The 6,520-nt window shown below is 42.9% G+C and overlaps 1 non-coding gene across 1 annotated transcript; it reads left to right on the plus strand.

Moving 5' to 3' along the window:
- trnM lies at positions 1–73 on the plus strand. Its single transcript has one exon. It is a non-coding gene; the product is annotated as a tRNA-Met (tRNA).
- The last annotated feature ends 6,447 nt before the right edge of the window (positions 74–6,520 follow it).

The following is a 6,520-nucleotide window of genomic DNA, read 5'->3' on the forward strand; positions in this document are numbered from 1 at the left end:
ACCTACTTAACTCAGCGGTTAGAGTATCGCTTTCATACGGCGAGAGTCATTGGTTCAAATCCAATAGTAGGTAAAACCGGCCGAAACACCTGCTTTTGCCAGCATGACAGCAAGCACGGACTGGCAGCAAGGCTCTGTAAGAGAATGACCAAAGCATCGGTTGCTTCCACTTGTGGCCTTCTTCGACCGCCTTGACACCTTAATATCAAGGAACCCCCCCTCTCTTCTTCTCTTCATGTATGTGGGCTGCCTGCCCCGTCCCGAATAGACGAACAGGAACAAGCTGAATAAAGGCGCGAGAGAGAGAGTTGATACTCAACTCACCTCCCCTCTTCCAAAATTAGGTGAAGACCAAGGGGGCCGGAAACCCCAACGGGAAACCTTTCACCACGCCACACGATTCTTTCGCGAAGCGCTCTCTCAGACGTTTCCACTCCTGCCCCCGCAAGCAAAGAGGTTTCAAGATACCAGGCGACCAAGTGAAAGTGAACAGCCCCGAGCAAATCTTCTAGAGAGCGTACCCTTTGTTTCTACTCTTTCTCTCTTCTAAGAAAAATAATAGAAATATAAAAAGAAAAAGAAGAAGATTTTTTTCTATGGACCCCTTGGACCTCCGACCAATGAGGTGATGACACATGCATGCGTGCATATGAACTTCTAAAAAGTGGGTTCCAAATCTGGGCGGCACTATGTAACTCAATCTATTATAGGGCTATTGGTGGATTCTTTTTTTATTTTAGAATAGACTCTGAGATAGAGGAGACTTTAAGGAGATTTTGTCGAGATAAGGTTGACTTTTGCAAGTCTCGAGTAGTCGCAGAAGTAAGGTCTCCGACTCGCGGAAGACAAGTGAAAAGTATCTCGAGGTTTCGCCGCTTTGAAACAAGAAGTTTCAAAATATCGCAAAAATTCAGCGTGATTTTTCTCTAAAAAAAACTCGGAAGGTTCCGCCAGAAATAGTTTGGGATTAAATCGTTTGGTCTTTGGAAGTTCCCTGATTGGGTTGAGAACCTGATTGAAGAAGACCAGAATTTTTGAATACACGTAGATCTGCAGATCCAGTGTTTGAAGTTATTCTAGTGTGTTTCGATTTAGGGATTTCACAGTTCAGACAGAGACGTTGTTGAGTATGTGGCTTGACTTACTCCAAGATGACTCAAGTTTCGATTGAGCAGTCATTTTTCATAGTCACGGATCCTGCTTTAGCACCCTTTCACATTTGCAACTGTAGAGGGCGGTTTGTGACCTTCCAATTTTCCAGTGAAACCGGAGACCAAAAGGTCATGAGAGATAGCAATAAGATGCATCCATTTCTAGGCTAATTCAGTGTCTTGTGGATGCTATCTATGAGGTAGTTAGACACGCCCCTTGGGGGATCCGTAACAAACTTGGCTGCATGTTTGTTTTGTACTTGTACAGTGGTCTTTCTCAATAGAATCCACTCAAATTAAGAAAAGACACACAAAACCCACACAAGCACACACATTAGCGACCGAGCTATAGCTCAAGCTGAGAGGATGATACCAACCACGCCTTCAAGGTAATTTTTGAAACCCGTGCAAAAAGAGAACACGAGGTCAATACTGGATGTGAGAAAACCACTTTCTTTGTTATATATTTGGCACCCCTAAAAATCTTTCTAATTATAATAGTTATTTTATGTATATTAGGTTTTCAGGAATTGAATCCGAAGCAAAGAATGCAAGCTTTGAGGGGTCCGAGTTCGTCACTCCTTGATAACTTTCTTTTTTGACTTCTTAGCTGCTCGAAGTCGCCATGTAGGCAGCGTAGGGACTGATTTTGCGGCACTCTCGTTTGCATTCTATAGTATAGCTCCTTTATGTCCCGATAACCCACGGAATCGACTTGATTGGGCTATTTGAATCTATATGTGTGCGGCCAAGCAAGCTAGCCAATGCGAAGCGTTCTGTGATTAAATATTATTAGATAGAAATGCTCTTTTCTTCAATAGCGCACCAAATGCGCGCAAAGGCGGAGGGTAGGGTGAAAGAGAAGTCAAGGTCTCAGCATCAGCTAGAATAATGGTGACGGATATCAAATGGATATTTACCATCAGATGACTTGCAGCAAGGGACATATCCCTCCCGATTATAACAGTGGGCCTCGCCCGTCTACTACTCGACCTTCAGTAACTACAGTTAGCAGGGACTGGGGATCCATCCAATCAAAATCCAATAGCTTACTGACTTGCTTGGGTCATCTAAGAGGTAAGGCTCCCCCGATCGACCCTAACTCTCATTCTAAAGAATTCTGGAGCTAAAGGAGTTCCCTAGCCCTTCAAGTTTACATGCTGATCCCTCTATGATGGCATTCTTCTTCCTTTCTTCCTCTCCGACTTGACGATATTATTCTTTCAGAAGCTAGTGATTAGCTGAGGCTGACAGTATCGTATCTCGGCAAAGGGCTGACTCCACTACTTAAGATTGTCGAATCGAATCTACCTTCTATGACCTAGCTTCTGGTATTTGAACCAGTTATGTCGATTGCTGAACCTGACTTGACTTTGACGCGTTGGCTTTGGCTCTGGCTTGTCCCTATATCTTAATTAATCGGAAGAGTCAGTGGCTATCCTGCGCTCAAGAGGAAGAACTCAACTCTTTGCAAAGCAAGGGGCATCGCTCTAATCACTTATGTAATAACCTTCCTTTTGAATGCCGCCGGTTGTAACCTTTATAGCGATAGCGAGTCAAAAAAATATCTTTCGATCAGAAAAGAAAGAGCTTTCCCCTTTTCTCTACTACTCCCGTCAAACAATAGACCTAAGACCCCTTTGCTGCAGGGAAAAGGTAAGGAAGAACCAAAGTAGTTAACCGAGTCGTGGGCGGCAATGCTTGGGCAAGAGAGTCAATCCGTGTTTAGTAGAGTGCCTTCTGATCCTGCGATTGAGGATAAAGAAAAGAGTCCGAGTTCTACTAATACTAATAAGAATAACCACCTTGCTTTCTGGGGCTTCCATTACTTGCTTCAATTGCATTGATTTATCCTTTCTGGCCTCAGACTTGTGCCTAATCTTCTAAAGATCAACCGCGAGTCAAAGAACTCCTCTTTCGTAGTACACTTCTTTTATTGAATTGACTGTAAAAGGTGTGATGGTCTGGCCAATGAATTTCCTCGTTAACAGCAGGATCTTTTCCACTTCTTGCTGAATACCTTTTCTTGCTTCCTCCAATACTGGTTCCGGTGAGTGCAATTTCAATTATGCTTCTATTGCTATTTGCTATTGGGCAGACAAAGAGGCTAGTGACCATGAGATGGTAGAGGAAAGCGAAGCGCCTTAGTCAGCGGAAGAAGTCACCCTCAATTCGATCTAGCAAGAAATGCTTTACCAATAGAGTCAAGCGAGAGACAGTAGATTCCTTCTTAGGGTTCCAAGAAATTCGACTAGTGCAAAGAAAGATGCAGTATCCAGTTGTAGAGCGACGCAGCAGAGGGAAGTTGGCACAATATGTAATCCCTAGGGTATCGATGTCGGAGAAGGGGATCACTCAATGCTGCTACGAGAGGATCTGTCTTACCTTATTCTATTGTTAGCTCTTATTCAATTTGTCTCACTTTTTGTTGGGCTTTTTACTCACTTTCTTCTTAGGAAAGAGAAGGCTATTTATCTTATAATACGTCAACGGTGACGTATATAACAATGTCTTCTTCCTTACTCCACCACGAACAGCGGAGTAAGCTCTCAGGCTTTCCTTTCTTCGGCAGACCTACCTTCCTCATCCGAAAGAGGGTAAGCAGATAAAGATGCAGGAAAGCTAGGTGCTAGCTAGGTGTGGTCTCCTGCCATTGGCTTAGCCTTAGCTCAACCCTTGCAATTGGTCAGCTACACACGTCGCTTTCATTTCCTCTTTTATATCCCCACGCAAATATCTTCCTTGCCTTGACTTGCCCTAAGCAATAGGGATTCAATCCAGCCATAGGCCATAGGTTTTCAAAAAGGCTCTGACCCGACGGAGACTGCTACTTATCATCCTAGCCTAGCTACGAGCTTGAGGAACGAAAAACCCAGTTTCATACATACTTCGAATTGAAAGGAATTCATTTCCTTAGGGCGCCAAAAAGGTATCCCAGCTCCTTACTCAGCTACACCTACTATAAGTCTAAGTCTTGACTTGGTCCAAAAAAAAGTGGTTATTGACCAATTTCTCAATCAGAGGGCAGAGATTGGAGATAGCATGATCAGATCCCTCTCCACTGCTGGTCTGGTAGACAATCAGGCTCCGCCTTCGGTGATGCTTTGATAGTTACTCATTCTAGGACTTCCCGGGACAAAGGGTGAACCTTGCCGGTTCTTTCACAACACAAAAAAAAGCACAATCGAGGAATCAAAGGCGATCTACGCCCCTATTTCTTTATTTTATCTAAAAACCGCTCTTGCTCGAACTGGAAATTGCGTGAATAGTGGAAGAACACGCCATTCGGATTAGAGCTGTGGCACGAGAAGGCAGAAGGCCGGTGCCTTGATCGAGACCTTTTTTGGCGTGAGTTGCTTAGTGTTAAGTGTATAGCCATAAAGAAATTACATAAGGCATTTCACACTCGCTTTTCGGAAGGAATAAAAAAACCAGGCTGTTCGCAGAACGAATAGAAAGTCTTTCATAAATGCTTTATAGAAAGAGTCATGTTTACAAGCTCGAGGAATCTAAGGGGCGTAAGCGTTAAGAAGGCTATAAGGGAATCTTTCTTTCAATTCAAACCGTTAGACGAGACGAGAACTTGTATGGAAAAGGGTTCTCCGCGTCGCATCGGTTTATCCTAGACCTCAAAGACTGGCACCTCCTTTTCATTTGCCTTCGGCTTCTTAGCTTTCGGCTTCTTTTCAAGCTGAGTAGAAATATCTTATAAAGAAGAAAGTAACCTTTACGAAAAAAACCAAGTTAAGTAAAGAAGGACTACCTAGAAAGATTCCTCACTGCACATTCTATATCTGGCTTTCTCTATCACAAGTTTTCTGTCGTCTAATCCACCTCTCTTGATCATTTCCCTTCGCGTTATTGCTTTCGATCTTACTATAAGTATCCCTTTGTTTTCTTCTTCTCACTCGTTATCTTCTCTTAGATAGATAAGTTTGTTATTTAAGAAGAAATTAGGACAAACTGAAAGCTGCTCATCTAATAGCTTATAGGCTTCTTTCCTTGCTGCACTCATTCACTCCGGAAGTTACTACTTTTCTTATACTAGCTATTTAAAGATCTACCTTATCTTGCTTACCGCGAATACTGAAAGAACTGGCGATTTACTGCTGCTCTTTGTGCTTATTTACCGTACTATGAGTGAGCTTGCTCGTACTTATGGATTGCATACATTCTTGCTCCTCGCATACCACCGTACTAAATACTAAAAGTGTACCGATTTCCGCCTATTTGCCTCTCTCGATTGCCTATTTGCGCTTTGAAGTCCTTATTCTCGATTGCAAGAGGAAGACCAATCGCTCTTACCCAACAGCTTCTATTTGCGGAACAGCCATCGTCTAACTACCGCGATTTGCTTACATGCTTTTTCTAAGAAATTTTGACTATCTTTGAAACTCTCTATGGGTTCTTTATTTTGGGCTAGGTAACCAAGTTAGTATACTAGCGGAGCTCTTGAAGGGGGGAACTCTAAACGAATAGTACAAAGGCTTATCTCTATACCATTAGTCCCCCCGAACCCCCGCGACCGTTACGACAGTTGGACCATTAACGAAAGTTTCGACCGGTTGGAACGATTACGAAAGTTTCCGACAGTTAGACCGTTTGAGAGCCTTGCAAGAGTTTCGAGAGTTAACGACAGGAGAAAACGATTGAGAGACTTGATTACGACCGTTAGAGATTCGCGTTAGCATACTCGATATCGCACAGATTAATTGCAAGGGGGATCTAGATTGAATAAAGAAGCTCGATTCATGTGGCTCTCTTACTCCCTTTACTTGATACGATAGAGATCAATCGTTTACTTCAACTTCAATGGATGAACTTCTTACTTGCCTGCCGCTCCTCTGAACTTCGCTACCTTACTATAGTTTTTATAAAGTTGAATGAAAGTCGATATTTCACTTGCACTTTAAAGACAGCTACTTTCAAAATAAAGGCTTTTTTCTATCGTTTTCCCAGGCCGTAATCACCTATGATATGGCTTTCACAGGGCTTCTTGCTACAGAGAAATTGCCGTAGACAGCCTATTAAGGGAATGCTGCTATCTTTAGCTCCTAGTAAGGCGCATCCCTTTGATTGCTTCCTTACTCATAAGAAAATTTGAAATAAAACAGGACTATCAAGTCAGGAATAGCGATCTGGCTTAGCTCATGAACTCCTAAACTCATGAAATCAAGAAGACCCGAACTCGGAAAGACCTTAACTCACTTCAACAACTGGCTTAGAGCGATTAGACAGCTTTCACTTTCAGTGTCACTTCTGAAGTCATGAACTCAGGAACTGGTTTAGCTAGCTTATTCACCCCAGAAAGAAAGAAAGAGATCGAAGAGATGAGCGCTCACTCTATTAATGATAGCTTTCACAGGGCT

Source organism: Manihot esculenta, mitochondrion (genome assembly GCF_001659605.2).
Source record: "Manihot esculenta mitochondrion, complete genome".
Lineage (NCBI taxonomy): Eukaryota > Viridiplantae > Streptophyta > Magnoliopsida > Malpighiales > Euphorbiaceae > Manihot > Manihot esculenta.